Raw genomic sequence first — 15,968 nt, 5'->3', positions numbered from 1 at the left:
ATTACCAGATACATTGTAATTTGTTATTTACTATATGCAAATTTAGATGCCGTAGTCACCGTTTGCCAATCGAGACGGGAAGTGACAGGGTGTTCCAAGGAACGAGAGACTCTGTCAACTTTGCGGCTCGAGTGACATCGGTGACGAATTCCATTACATTCTATCTTGCAAAAATTTTTCTTTAGATAGAAAAAAAATACTTCCTGAGTATTGTTGGAAAAATCTTAATATTTTTAAGTCTGATAATCTGTTCAAAACAACACGTATACAAACATTAAGCCTAATTTCTTCAGCGCTTATATTTTTTTGCAAAACATAAAGAGTTACTTGTTTTGCAATATTATACATGTTCGTGAAACAAACACGCAGAATAAATAAAAACAGATATAAATACGCAGCTTAAGCGCAATAGCGATTCGTCATGCCAAGTGGTACTCCTGGGGTAAGGGTTCACCAGTACCTTTTTTTTGGAGAGAAAAAAGGATTGATTTAAACTCAAAGTGAATGCCTGATAAATACATCATATTTCCTGTATTCACCACATATCTATATCTTTGGGTTTTCAACTTAATTGGAATCTTAAATTTCTCAAATATATCAGGTAATTGAAGAGTACAAAGTTGGTTTTAGTTTAAAGGTCCTTAAACTGAATTGTAATTTTCACAACAAAAATTTGTATCCTTCGTTTGAATTGAAAAAAAAAATCCTAGAGAAAGGTAATCATTTATTGTAAAAACGTGCACAGTTTTGACAAGTTCAACCCAGGGCCTAATCTAGACAATGGACAAATTTTGATAAATTTTGTTTGAAAATTCACAATATTGACATTTTTGTTCATTTAATCTTTACAAAAAAAATCACTGTCAAAGTGAACTCAAACAAGGAGAAGTTTTTTGCTCATTTCTACCTTTAGAAAGGCCCTTGTTCAGTCACTCTAGTCCGCGGGATCCATTTCTTTTCATGCATCTCCAACTGGAAAATTCGAAGTGTGTGATCAATACTTCATTTAATTCATCTGATATCGATTTCAGTGATTCCCAGTGGAATTCATATTTTTGAGAAGAAAAAATGGTGATTTAAGTGTAAAATGTCAAGAAGTTTGAGGAAAACAACGTACACAGCCAGGATTCCCAGAGGCAATATTACAAAAGAAAAAAAACTATTCTTTTTCAAAAATAACTAAGTTTTTGATCGGTTTGTTTAGCTTACAATTTGGTTACATTATTTTTTTATAATTTGAGGTCTTCTTTGAGCCAGTACCTCAGTACTTTGATTTGTTTCATAGGGGACTATATTGTACATAAACTTTATCATATTTCTTTACAAAACATTGTGTTTGTATGGAAACTGATGTAGACCAGAACAAAGTTTCATAGTATAGCGTTGTATTACCAGAATAATCAAAGCACTCATGTACTGAATCAATTTAAATCAATTGTTTGGACTTTAACACCGCAAACAACAGACAAATTGCAAATATAGAAATAAGAAAGAAGGAAAAAAATATGGATTGACGCAAAACACAGCTAAACACAAGCTTGTTGTTGTCAATTGTTAACATTAAACTACTTGATCTAAATCCGCCAGTCTGGTAAGGAATGGCATTCAATCTATCTTTAAAGAATCACACAAACATTTACGTTGCATCGAAGCAGTCCGCCAGATTGAATGATATTTAGGTTTTTTGTTGGTTGACACGGACTACATAGATAAATGAACCAAAAACTCTCCGACATCCATCATAATTGAACTACGAATTACTAGCTAGCCGTTACCAGTTTCTAAATTTTCAATTTAGGTCAAAACTATTTGTAAAATCATTCGAAATCATTGAAATCAATTCTGCTCTTACATACACGTTACCTCTAATCTAGCTACTACTAATTCTAAGCTGATTAGCTTTAGCTCAAGTGGTACAAATTGTCACATAGACACATGTGTGTCCTGTTTTAACCCGTATACTGCCAGTGGGCCGATTTGGGCCGATTTACGTTACCTTTCACCGCCAAAGGGCCGATCGGGTCGATTGACGTTGTCGTTACCTGCCAGTGGGCCGCAGTTCATATACTGCGAATAAGTACATTTGTACTATTCGATGCATAGCTTAACTAAATGGAAATATATTTCACCCACCTACATGTACGTTGTTAGGAATTAACTGATATCATAAACATGGGACCGAACGGTACTTCCGGAGAACTTTAAAAAAAAGTTATTGTGTTGGAATCAGAGTCAATTAGGAACTTGAATTATAGTACGTAGTAATTGTGAAAAGACTTAAATCAAATCCTTTCAATTTAGCTCACACATCACATAATTAGTAGACGACAAGTACTCAAAACAGCGTATTAACTTTATTATATTACAAAAGCCAATCGGTTCTCTTTTAAAATGGGCCAGACTTTCAAGGGAACGCACAACACAGGCAGGCCCTTTTTATATTTTAATTGAAATGAAAAACGTGGATAGTATTTTTAAAAATCTTACAAATTTATCATACGAGTACATACATTCGCGTTATTTCTAAGGTGCATATGATTCTTTAAGATATGTATACGTACAGTGTACTCACAATGACGGATGAAATTTTAAAAATGAACACACTAAATTATTACTTTTGAGATGGAAAAGATGGTGTTTTCCCCGAAGATGAACTCATCGAATTTCAGAAGAGTTTCTACTACTAATTCTACTAAATATGCAGACGAAAATGTTGCACAGATTTATCTAAAAATATTATTAAATTACAAAATATACCACTTTGCAATCTGCAGGAATGACATAGGCCTGAAGCCTTGTATACGTTCAGGCTTATCATTTTTGTTTCAGTTTTTATTATTTTGAAATACGTCACAGTTAGCATGTTTTATAGGTAAATGTTCCACTGTGTTATACTTAACTAAAATAATCATATGTGTTACGACTTTCGCTTTCGGAGGGAACCTCCGAATATGTCATAAAATCATATATCTGAAAGTAACTAAAATACTATGATACATTAATTTTACCACATGAAATAAAGCAATCACAAGGCGCATTTTTATTTCACCTCTACTGTTAAATAAACTTACAAATTCGGAATGCTAGAAACAGCCATCAAATTGTGCCATTTCCTTATTTTGGGAAGTTATTGGCCATTAATATAATCACGGCTTCGGTATATGATAGCTCAAACGTGTATAACTGAAAACACTTACATTTTTAGAAATAAGATTCAGGAACATTTAATAAAATGCCCGATTCTTTACTTTTTTGGTACACGACTAGGGCAAATATTACATGCCAAACTGCGAATGAACAGTGCTTCACTCAAAGAACATCTGTTCAGTCGTAACCTTGTTAATTCCCCTAATTGCACCTGCGGTCATGTCGAATTAACTTTTTTGCTCTTTTGTCCCAAATATACTTTATTACGAAATGAAATCATATTTTCTATGGCACTTGATGTTCCTATTACTGTAAATTTATTGTTGTATGGCTCAAATATTCTAAATGCTGAACAAAATGTAAAAGTTTTTCTTAAAGTTCAGAAGTTTATTATCAAAAGTAAAATGTTTATGAATGCTTGATTTCCATGTACTGCATCTCTTCACTAATTTTCAAATTCCATTTTTTGTTTTTTTTCTATTCGTTTGTCTTATTTACTAGTCAATTAAGAAAATCATTTCTATTTATAAGAATATTCTTGCAAGTTTACTCTTAATGACACGGATCTTTGTATAAGCTATTTAGCTCCTTTCCAAATCCTACCATGAGTTAGTATGTAGATGTGTATACTGTATTTGCTTGTGCTTATATATTTGAATAAATATGTTTCAACTATAATAGAAAACACCCATCTTTATAGCGATACTTGTGACATATTGAGGACAAGTCGTGATCAATTTTATTCCATAAAAAGCTATACATTGCAAAAATTTTAATACATATTGCTTTTTAAGAGAACGCTCCAATAACCTGAGTTCGCGTTAAACGTTTTGGGCGAGGAAACAGAGTTGCTCTCTCTCTCTCTCTAAAGTTGTAAGCATGATAAGTCTGAATGCAATTGTGTTAAATGATTGTTGCTGTTGATTTGAATTCTGAGATCATTAGTGTTTCGTTCAATCTACCGAATTCCTTTTTTACGAATCAAGAGGAATCCTATATGACAATTGCCAATATATGTTGTTCTGGTACAATTAATTTTGTATCCATTTACCTCGATAAACAGAAACACAAACGATGACCATTACATCCTACTTTATGTAACTTTATTGTTTAGGGTTTCACTAAAAGACGTTATAAAATAAGTCGCTAATCGTCAAATATTCACTGTCACTGATTTTGGCTTACTTACAACATCCGAAATTATGGTACAAACGCGATATGCTTTAAAATCGGGTGACTTCCGCTAAAATCTTGATATTATTGCGTACTCTTTCGTAATCATTATGACATGAACGTTTCCAATCACCCGGAACAAGAATAACAAATGGCAACGGCTAAATGTAGATATCAGGATCCTGATAATATATATGACCTTTATATAATCAATTGTAACGAAAGTCTGTGTTTGAATCGGAAACTGGGTAATATTACATAAATTCAATGCTAACCGATCATTTTATCTTTTAATGTAAACTTCCCGTTCTATTTTAAGCAAACAAAAAAAAACAAAAAAACAAAACTTCCCGTTCTATTATAAGCAAACAAAAAAAACCCCAAAAAAACAAAAAACTTCCCGTTCTATTATAAGCTAAAAACACGCATAGACATATGTATGTTTTAAATAGATACAAGCAACTGGCAATAAATATTCACAAATATCGGGCCGTGCTATTGTATATGACCTGTATAATCCTGTAACGAGCCTCAGTGCCTGAATCGGAAACTGGCGAATATTAACTACTGAAATGACGAGTGCAATCGTTAACACGTTAGCGACTTTCTGTGTAACTGTCTTTGATACAAGTAGTTCTTTTGGATTTGTGTTTAAGAAGTTGCGGTCAGTGTTTCAAACACATCACGGAGCAAAAATATAATACTTTAATTGCATCCGCATCAACGTATTCATCCGATCATTCAGATAAACAAAAAATGGTTTTGTGGAAACAATGACCTGTTTACCTATTATGTGCCGTTGTCAGATTTATCCACTAAACTAGAAATTATGTTTAGAACTGCATTTTAGCGTTATCAAAGACAGAGGACGGGATCAAACAAAAGAAAAACGTCCTTTGTCGTTGATTTGGATTTATGAACGTGGCTTTTCTAATTATGAAGTAATAGTAAAACTTTAACGGTCGACGAATTTCATACACGTACTCAACTTGCATGTAAACAAGACATTCATCTTTTGTTATTATTCGACGTCAAAATATTCTGGCGAACGTTGTACAGTCAAATAGGCGTCAAAAAACCTAACGTACCTTTAGTATTTTGGAAATTTCTGGCAGTAAAAGGCTTAAAGCGCTTTTAATTTAGGAGAATCTAGTTCAATTGACACGTACATTAATATGAACGCCGAAGACTTAGAGTATGATTTCAACAATTACCTCTGGTGAAGGAAACAAGAGTCATGCACTTTGAAGTCCCTTGAACACCTACAGTTTTATTATCACATATAATCCTATATATATCTAGTTTTGAAAGAGCATGTAATTTCTTAACACATTGCAAAATTGCTAAATAGCAAAATAAAATTATTACTAATACCAATAACACTTGACGGTGAGACTGCAGACTGACAGTTCTATTTTGTTTTTATTTGTCATCATCCGATGAAACGAGATGATAACTGAGCTCATTTTCGTCGACTAAAATTTTTGTTGTTGTTTGGTTTTGTTCATATGGATATTGGATAAGAATGTCTTCTGTGCTAAGGAATTATATAACGTACTCTTTCTTCAAAACTGTCTAATGCAAAGAAAGGCTTAAAAAATAAGCAATTAATAGCCTGGAACCCCTTTCTTTATTGGAATCTCTGAACCTCTTTTTGGATCGTCCTGCATGCAATGTACAGACAACTCTTACGATTGGTAGTCATCATCTCTCTTTATATTTTATCCTTTCTATGATTAATGACTACTACCTTTTAATTTTCTTTTCTAGCTAAACATCAAATGGTGTCTAACATTTGTAGGCAACTTTAACATCTCGAAAGTAAGCCAGTGGTTTATTAAGGTAAACAACAGGTACTGGTAAGAGTTTTAGAGGTCAAATATTTTTAACTTGATCGTTGTTAATTCTGATCAGATTAATCAGCATATTAATTTCGGAGTAAAATTTAATAGTTTTATTAATCGGCGTAAATAATATGGAATTGTACTTGATACTTAAGAAATAAATGGTAAAAGGATCTAAGTGTTTGCATTGAACTATGATGGGGTATTTCATTTTCCTAAGGCAGTGTAAGATATAGTTGTAGATACTAACAGGCTGCTCTGGCGACTGCTATATCAAGTCTATATCTATATATATGTAACCTAGTGGTTGTAGCACCATTTAGGGATAACTAAAACTCAAGGCGTTGATTCAAGATGTGTATTGTATTTCCAACCAAGTAACCCTGCAAGTGTAATACATACAATCAGTACTAAGAAAGATAACTCTAGCACTCAAATAGGCAAATCTGCCAAAATTACATGTATGTCTCTTAGTCAATAGAAAATAGTGATAGTTTTCTATTTTTTCAATATTATCAAATATAAACTGCATGAAGTATTTGGTTAGCAAAAATAAGCACATCTGTTAGATAATAATGCACATCTTTTGAAAGTTATAAATAAAACATATGCATTGACAAGACAAATAAACTGTTAAAATGCACATATAAGCAAATCATTCTGAAAACACTACACTTAGCACAAAAATACATATAAATAACAATATGCAACACAACATACCATGTATATGATACAAAGGTCTTCTCCTCAGAAAAAAATAGTTACAAGTGTGGGATCTACATCATCAGCTCATCAATAAGTACAAGCTGTAACAAAAATAACTATCATAAGTACTGTGTCTATTTAGAGTACTCTCTGATCATTTCAATATTCAACATAAAACTATATACATTTACCTATTAGAACATATTAGAGTCAAAAGTTAAGAGTTTATAATAAAAAAAAATATGATTTATCTGTTATGTTAATCTTTTGATCTCTAAATTTAGCCTTTTTATGATTTTAAATATTTTAAACAACATTTAACTGTTTTTATCAATAAAATGAATGATTTTTATACTCTTTATGTGTTTTATTATTTTATACAGCACTTTCACCCAGAAATCACACACTCTGGCCATTTATACAAATATTACATACTCATAAAACTGTGGAATATGGAACTATAGACAAGAACACAAGTAAAGGATAACTAACCTTAAATACAGAAAAATTATCTACTAGAAATAAATGCAGAAACCAAAGTAAATTAATAAAGTTGACTAGAAATTAATATGTCTGCCAATCAATCACAAATCTGGCTGTCAATTGAAAGAAACAATAGAATTTACCTCCAAATATGACACATGACCAAAATGAACCAATAAAAAAGACAAACAATCAGAGTTTTCCCAAAATAGAATGATAAAACCTACGAATATAGGAATAGAGAGCACCTGCTATAAAGATGCACTCAACCATGAAATCAACCTATAGTAAACTAGTAGTGGAATCACTGAGGCATGGAATGATCTCTGACCATTCATGGCAATGAATGCAATACACATTATAATACATGTATAGCAAGAATGAAGACAATTTATATAATTAAGTAAATTTATTTATTTATCAGAAATACAAAGATAAAAATAATAACTGTAATATACAAAATATCCACTCCACCACAGTATGTGAAGGACATACTGAAGAGCGACCTCACAGATGAAGAATTTGAGAAGGCTAAGTATCTTATCAATTCTTTTCAGGACATCTTCGCCAAGGATGACACCGCTATTGGCCATACAGATAGGGTACAGCATCGTATCGACTTAATTGATGATCTTCCATTCAAGCAGGGATATCGTCGTGTCCCACCGTCGATGTATGATGAGGTCAAGTCGCATCTTCGACAGTTACTCAACACCGGTATCATCAGGGCATCCCATTCCCCATATGCCTCCAATGTGGTTCTGGTGAGGAAGAAAAATGGTTTTCTACGACTATGTGTTGATTACCGTCAACTCAACAACATCACCAAGAAAGATTCGTACGCTCTCCCAAGAATTGAAGACCTTATGGAGTGTTGCCGTGGTAGCAAGTACTACTCAGTCATCGACTTTAAGTCCGGATATTATCAGATAGAGATCAAGGAAGACCACAAAGAACGGACAGCCTTTACAGTGGGACCGCTGGGATTTTATGAATACAAGACTTCCATTTGGCCTTACCAACTCGCCAGCAACATACCAAAGATTGATGGAAGAGATCTTAGCTGACTACAACCTGAAGATATGTTGTATTTTTATTGACGACGTGATCATCTTTGACAATACCTATGAAGAGCATCTGAGGAACATTGAGTTAGTTTTCAACAGAATCAGAGAATCCAACATGAAGCTAGCAACTGATAAATGTGAGTTTTTCCAGCGTAAAGTCAAGTATTTAGGCCACATAGTTTCTGAAGATGGAATTGAGATAGGCAATGACAAGACAAGTGCTATAACATCTTGGCCAAAACCGAAGACACCAGAAGACATCCGCCGGTTTCTAGGATTGGTAGGATATTACCGTCGTTTTATTCACCAGTTCAGCAAGATTTCCAAACCATTGACTGATCTTATGCCTACACCAACCAAGAAGAAACTGAAGAACAAGACCACCAAAATGAAGAAACCATGGCATTGGGGACAAGAACAAGAAAAGGCCTTTGAAGAGTTGAAGCAACATCTAGTCCAAGCTTCCATATTGGTTTATGCAGACAGTAGCTTACCCTACGAACTCCACACTGATGCTTCTGGAGACGCTTTTGGTGCAGTTTTGTATCAACACCAGAATGGCCACAACAGGGTTATCAGTTATGCCAGTCGCAGCTTGTCGAAAGCCGAAAGGAACTATGCCACACACAAGAGGGATTTTTTGGCACTTAAGTGGGCAGTGGTGGACAAATTCAAGGACTACCTTCAGGGATCCAGATTCGTTGTGCTGACCGACAACAATCCACTGACGTATGTGTTAACAACGGCGAAGCTAGACGCAACAGGTCACAGATGGTTGGCCTCGTTATCAGCTTACAACTTTGATATACGCTACAGACCAGGAAGAGCCAATGCTGACGCAGACGCCCTCAGCCGACTTCCACAGAATACTGATACAGAGACCTGCAACATCCCAATAGAGTCTGTCCAAGCCATCTGCAGAAAGGTAGTAACACCAGCCTATGTGGAAAGCCTAGCCATATCGCCAGATGTGATTGTTGATGATACGGACAACATAGGAACCAGTGTTGGCAACATCATTGACTGGAGTAAAGCGCAGGAGATGGATCCAGACACACGGCCTTGGATGGAGTTTGTACGTCAGAACAAGAAACCAATACTAGAAGAAATTGGTCCGAGTCCATTCATGCGCCAGTTCCGACATCTGAAGATGGTTGATGGTGTTTTATACAGGGAAACCACAGTAGATGGAGAATCCAGGAAACATTTGGTTCTACCAGTGATCCATGCGTCAACTGTGCTTGAAACTATCCACAACGACATGGGGCATCCAGGAAAAGAACGCACTCTATCTTTGCTGAGAGACCGCTTCTACTGGCCCGGCATGTATAAGGATGTAGAAGAGTGGATAGAACAATGTGGACGCTGTATAGGAAGGAAAACACCAACCACACAGAAGTCACCATTAGTTAACATCAAGACATCAGCACCACTGGAAATCCATTGACTACCTGTCCCTAGAGCCATCCATAGGAGGAGTCCAGAATGTACTTGTGATTGTGGACCACTATACCCGGCATGCCCAAGCGATACCAACTCGCAATCAGATGGCCAGGACAACGGCAGAGGCACTCTTTAATAACTACATGGTACATTACGGAATCCCTCAACGTCTTCACTCAGACCAAGGAGCCAGCTTTGAAGGGAAGGTTATTAAGGAGCTGTGCAGGCTTGCCGGTATGAAGAAGTCCAGGACCACCAGTTATCACCCACAAGGCAACGGTATGAGAGCGATTTAACCGTACCATCCTTGATATGTTAGGATCACTAGAGAACCACCAAAAGAACAACTGGAAGAAGTACATAGCACCTCTAGTCCATGCTTACAACTGTACGCGGCATGAGTCAACAGGCCAGTCTCCGTACCTGCTTATGTTCGGACGCAACCCTAGATTGCCAGTTGATGTAGTTTTCGGACTGAGAGATGAGAATCTTCAACCCAGCACGAAATACATCCAAGAACTTAGGGACCGTCTTAGCAAAGCATACCAACTTGCGGATGAAGCAGCCAAGAAAGCCAGAGAAAAGCAGAACAAAACCTATGATACCAAGGTTAGAGGAGCTGCAGTTACAGTTGGTGACAAGAGGAACCATATACTGTCATTGCACAACCGAATTCCGACACTCCAGTATTCACCGTACAACGTGAAGATGCTACCGGAAAGAAAAGAACACTTCATTGGAATTTACTTCTGCCAATTGGATTTATGTATGACAGAGATGTGTCCACCAAACCAGCTGCTAAACATAGACACTCACCGAAGAGACTGGAAAGACAGAAAGAAGATTCCAGCTCAGATAGTGACACTGAGGAGGAGTCAGAACCTGAATTCTACACCGTCGACCAAGGACATCTGTACAGTGACAGAACCGTCATTGATGAGACATCTGGTCCTAAAGTTGATGAAGCACAACCAGAGGACAACATCAGTGAAGCTGTGGATGATACAACAGACCAACATGGAGACGCCCATACTGCTACAGATGCTGAGCAGGATGATCCTGTTGTAAATGAGAGCTCTCACATTCATGATGGTAATGAAAGTCACCAGGAAGATACACCTGAGACAGAGGATTCACTAGATGAAACCAGTACCATTGATGATATTCCTGTCCGACGCTCGACTGTCAGCATGGTATACTTCTGGAGAGTATGATACCACCAAGTCAGCGGTTAGTGTTACCAGTGAGTGGAAGGAGAAAGTTGACTGTATTGCCAACTTAGCCCAGTCCGACCTATTTACCAACATGAAGACAGAAGCAGCACGTACCATCTTGGAGATTTTAAAGACGCCACTGTAAAGGCTGTTCGTTCTTTGTGGTCTTCCTTGATCTCTATCTGATAATATCCGGACTTAAAGTCGATGACTGAGTAGTACTTGCTACCACGGCAACACTCCATAAGGTCTTCAATTCTAGGGAGAGCGTACGAATCTTTCTTGGTGATGTTGTTGAGTTGACGGTAATCAACACATAGTCGTAGAAAACCATTTTTCTTCCTCACCAGAACCACATTGGAGGCATATGGGGAATGGGATGCCCTGATGATACCGGTGTTGAGTAACTGTCGAAGATGCGACTTGACCTCATCATACATCGACGGTGGGACACGACGATATCCCTGCCTGAATGGACGATCATCAATTAAGTCGATACGATGCTGTATCCTATCTGTATGGCCAATATCGGTGTCATCCTTGGCGAAGATGTCCTGAAAAGAATTGATAAGATACTTACCCTTCTCAAATTCTTCATCTGTGAGGTCGCTCTTCAGTATGTCCTTCATATACTGTGGTGGAGTGGATATTTTGTATATTACAGTTATTATTTTTATCTTTGTATTTCTGATAAATAAATAAATTTACTTAATTATATAATTGTCTTCATTCTTGCTATACATGTATTATAATGTGTATTGCATTCATTGTCATGAATGGTCAGAGATCATTCCATGCCTCAGTGATTCCACTACTAGTTTACTATAGGTTGATTTCATGGTTGAGTGCATCTTTGTAGCAGGTGCTCTCTATTCCTATATTCGTAGGTTTTATCATTCTATTTTGGGAAAACTCTGATTGTTTGTCTTTTTTATTGGTTCATTTTGGTCATGTGTCACATTTGGAGGTAAATTCTATTGTTTCTTTCAATTGACAGCCAGATGTGTGATTGATTGGCAGACATATTAATTTCTAGTCAACTTTATTAATTTACTTTGGTTTCTGCATTTATTTCTAGTAGACAACTTTTCTGTATTTAAGGTTAGTTATCCTTTACTTATGTTCTTGCCTATAATTCCATATTCCACAGTTTTATGAGTGTTGTATGTAATATTTGTATAAATGGCCAGAGTGTGTGATTTCTGGGTGAAAGTGCTGTATAAAATAATAAAACACATAAAGAGTATAAAAATCATTAATTTTACTGATAAAAACAGTTAAATGTTGTTTAAAATATTTAAAATCATAAAAAGGCTAAATTTAGAGATCAAAAGATTAACATAACAGATAAATCATATTTTTTTTATTATAAACTCGTTAACTTTTGACTACAATATGTTCTAATAGGTAATGTATATAGTTTTATGTTGAATATTGAAATGATCAGAGAGTACTCTAAATAGACACAGTACTTATGGTAGTTATTTTTGTTACAGCTTGCACTTATTAATGAGCTGATGATGTAGATCCCACATTTGTAACTGTTATTTTCCGAGGAGAAGACCTTTGTACCATATACATGGTATGTTGTGTTGCATGTTGTTATTTATATGTATTCTTGTGCTAAGTGTAGTGTTTTCAGAATGATTTGCTTATATGTGCATTTTAACAGTTTATTTGTCTTGTCAATGCATATGTTTTATTTATAACTTTCAAAAGATATGCATTATTATCTAACAGATGTGCTTATTTTTGCTAACCAAATACTTTATGCAGTTTATATTTGATAATATTGAAAAAAATAGAAAACTATCACTATTTTCTATTGACTAAGAGACATACATGTAATTTTGGCAGATTTGCCTATTTGAGTGCTAGAGTTATCTTTCTTAGTACTGATTATATGTATTTTACTTGCAGGGTTACTAGTATATATTTATACATTGTTACAGTTGATATGATTGGTTGGAAATACAATACACATCTTGAATCAACGCCTTGAGTTTTAGTTATCCCTAAATGGTGCTACAACCACTAGGTTACATATAGATTGATAAAAATAATCAGCTATAGGCTCGGCATAATTATCTCAGCCTAGGAATAATTCAAATTCAGGCTACGCAGAATTCCAACTCAGATTAGGCATACTTTTTTCAGGCTATGCATACATTATACTTCGTGTTGTGCACATGGATATGCATATAAGAACCGTGTCAGACTATACCCGTTGCTTAAAAAAACGGTGCTTATAGAAAATGCGTTTGTTAAACATGTTCATGAAAATGAACACTTGTAACAGATAAATGAATAATTAAGGAAATAAATAAGGAAAATTTCTGACTTCTTTTCATTTAAAAGATTTCACCATTTCCTCGTTGAAAGTTATTCACACTAGCAAACGATTCAAATACTTAGAGGCTATACTACTTTATAATTATTATAATTTGGAAATGTTGTCCATAGAATGTGGCACATCTCTGTAAAACTAGATATGTATTTGTTTTGGAATGAATGTTCGTAATCATAGCAGTTGTATTTAAAAAATTATCGCTAATTATATTTTTTTATAGTAGAAAAGGAAACAGATACGGCGAAACGTGACAAATGCGCAGCCGTATAACCTAATCTGGCAGCCCGGGTAATATTTTCGTTCCACAAGTTTCTCTCAAATATAACCCCGGATCACCAGTGACGTCTTCTGTCTTTTGATTGGCTGAGCGGATATGACGTTATTTTATTTATTTTTATACGTTCTAATATTCAAATTCAAAAAGAAACTTAAAAATGATTCTTTCAAATTACTGATATTATCTTTCGATATAAATGCACAATTATAAAGTCAATTAAGATAATCTCATCTCATTTTATTTAATTTCATAACAGGCAATTTACTCATAAATTGTGCATATATATTTTTTAGCGATCCTAGGGTCGCTTATGATATTGACCATGGAACTAGATTACCGTATAACCTTCACAAAAAAAAACCCAGTAAATACAAACAGAAATCACCAAAAGGTCTCCAACAAGTGTAAACACATCTTCAAGTAAGCTCTGAAAGGCCCCGACAAGTAATATAATCTACGGTAACAGAACTATGACACTTCAAAATGAACTAAAAGTCAAGTAACGACACGAAGGCGCATTAATGACCAAATCTTCTGACTTTAGCGGACAGCCGCATGTCTGCAGCGGGATTTAGTTAAGGAATTTCAAACTAGGTTTGTTTCTAATTGGTCAGGTAGTTTATTCATAACGAATTTGGTTCCGATTGGTCAAGTGATGTCAGAGGAGAAATTTTTGAAAGGAAAAACATTAAAAAGAGCAAAAATAAAAATGTCAAAAACGGCAATAACTCCAACATGGCTATAGGGTTTGCAAGTCTCGTTCTAGTTTTAGTTTCCTTTCAGGAATTTCCGATGAAGAACGTATTGAAGTCCGAAGATTGATATCTGTATTTTATTATTTATTCCGGGAAATCGATATTATTTTATGCTTTCTTTATCATTTTTATCATGTAGAACTAGATATTTGTCTTTTTTTTATCAGCATTTTTACACAAAAAGATATTTTGCTTTTAATATTTTACCCAATTATATGCTAATAACGAATTTCCATGCATTTCAATGGTAGACAAGGACCCATTCGAACAGATTAAAACGAACTCTGACCGCAGATAGATCTCATCATGCTGAACACTTCTACCCATGTCAGAATTTTGCTAAACCTAACGGTTTTGGAGATATTGCAAAAAACTTCTGTCTGACCTCTATGTTCTATTTCTGGTAACAGCAGCCATTTTTTTCAACGGAACAAAACTGCCAACATTAGTTGGATACTCCAAGGAACATTCAAACCAAGTTTGGTTCTAATTGGTCATATAATATCAGAGGAGAACAGTTTTGAAAAATTGTAAACGACGACGACGACGACGACGAACGTAAAGTGATAGCAATTGTTCACATGGCCTTTGCCAGGTGAGCCAAATATGACAATACCATCAAAATAACCAGCATTATAAATATTTGGTCGGAGTAGGTTGTAACGTCAAGTACTAAATAGTTAAAATTTGATGTAGCGCAATACTAAAAAATGACGTAGTCTTTATGTAGGGATGCAATTATGGGTTGAATATGTATTTGTGAAAGCAAGATTCAAAGAATAGAAAATGATTTGAAATCGTATCCTTTTACAAATAAATCCATTAATGGTAGTTGATGAAAATCCATCTGATTTTGTTTAAAAGAATGTGCTTTATAGACTATATTGCCACAAATAAACTGGATGAGTAACACCATTTTTAATTAAGAGTGCTAGTGTTTCAATTCGTAATGTGTCAAATAAACAGCACACAGGCTACTGTATGTCCTGGAAATCTCATGTTATACATTAATGTAAATCACTTATATGGTAATATTCATAGAAACTATAAGAGTTTTTTTTCGACATTATATCACTGTTATTTGTTTCAATTGGCACGTGAAGAACTTCCTTCAATAGTTAGAATTAATAAATGTAAAGATACCAAAAAAACCAAAAAACAAAACAAATACAGTACTGACCTCGTTAAAAGCAGGATAAAAAACGAAGGTGGAACATAAAAATGGAACTGACATATAATGGATCATTTCCGGATCACCTGTACATGTGCGAATAGCCACTTGTACTAAATAATTGCACATTGATATTACACTGTCGCTCTTTGTGTAAATTTCCATATACATGTAATCACCTGTCATGCTTGTTATTATGTCTAGATATGTTAATAATAGTTGTGTATTGTACATGACATTGTAATTTCTATTCTTGTCATGCTAGAAATAGAACCAAAGAACAAAAAAAAAATAATAATAAAAAAAAATGATAAACTTACAGTTTCGACTTGCTACTTC

General features: G+C 34.9%; 1 protein-coding gene across 1 annotated transcript in view; it reads right to left on the bottom strand.

The window, feature by feature from the left end:
• The window catches only part of LOC148628909 (carbohydrate sulfotransferase 15-like), a 63,815-nt gene extending 48,037 nt beyond the window's left edge, over window positions 1–15,778 (bottom strand). Inside the window, exon 1 of the mRNA XM_088540630.1 lies at window positions 15,639–15,778. The gene's annotated coding sequence lies outside the window, so the exon portion shown is untranslated. The remainder of the gene's footprint in view (window positions 1–15,638) is intronic.
• Window positions 15,779–15,968: the final 190 nt, after the last annotated feature.

This window comes from Perna viridis, chromosome 1, assembly GCF_037379345.1.
Source record: "Perna viridis isolate PV_CMFRI_1.1 ecotype Kerala chromosome 1, ASM3737934v1, whole genome shotgun sequence".
Lineage (NCBI taxonomy): Eukaryota > Metazoa > Mollusca > Bivalvia > Mytilida > Mytilidae > Perna > Perna viridis.
The sequence above is the reverse complement of the archived record's forward strand: the minus strand, read 5'-3'. Positions and strand labels throughout refer to the sequence as shown.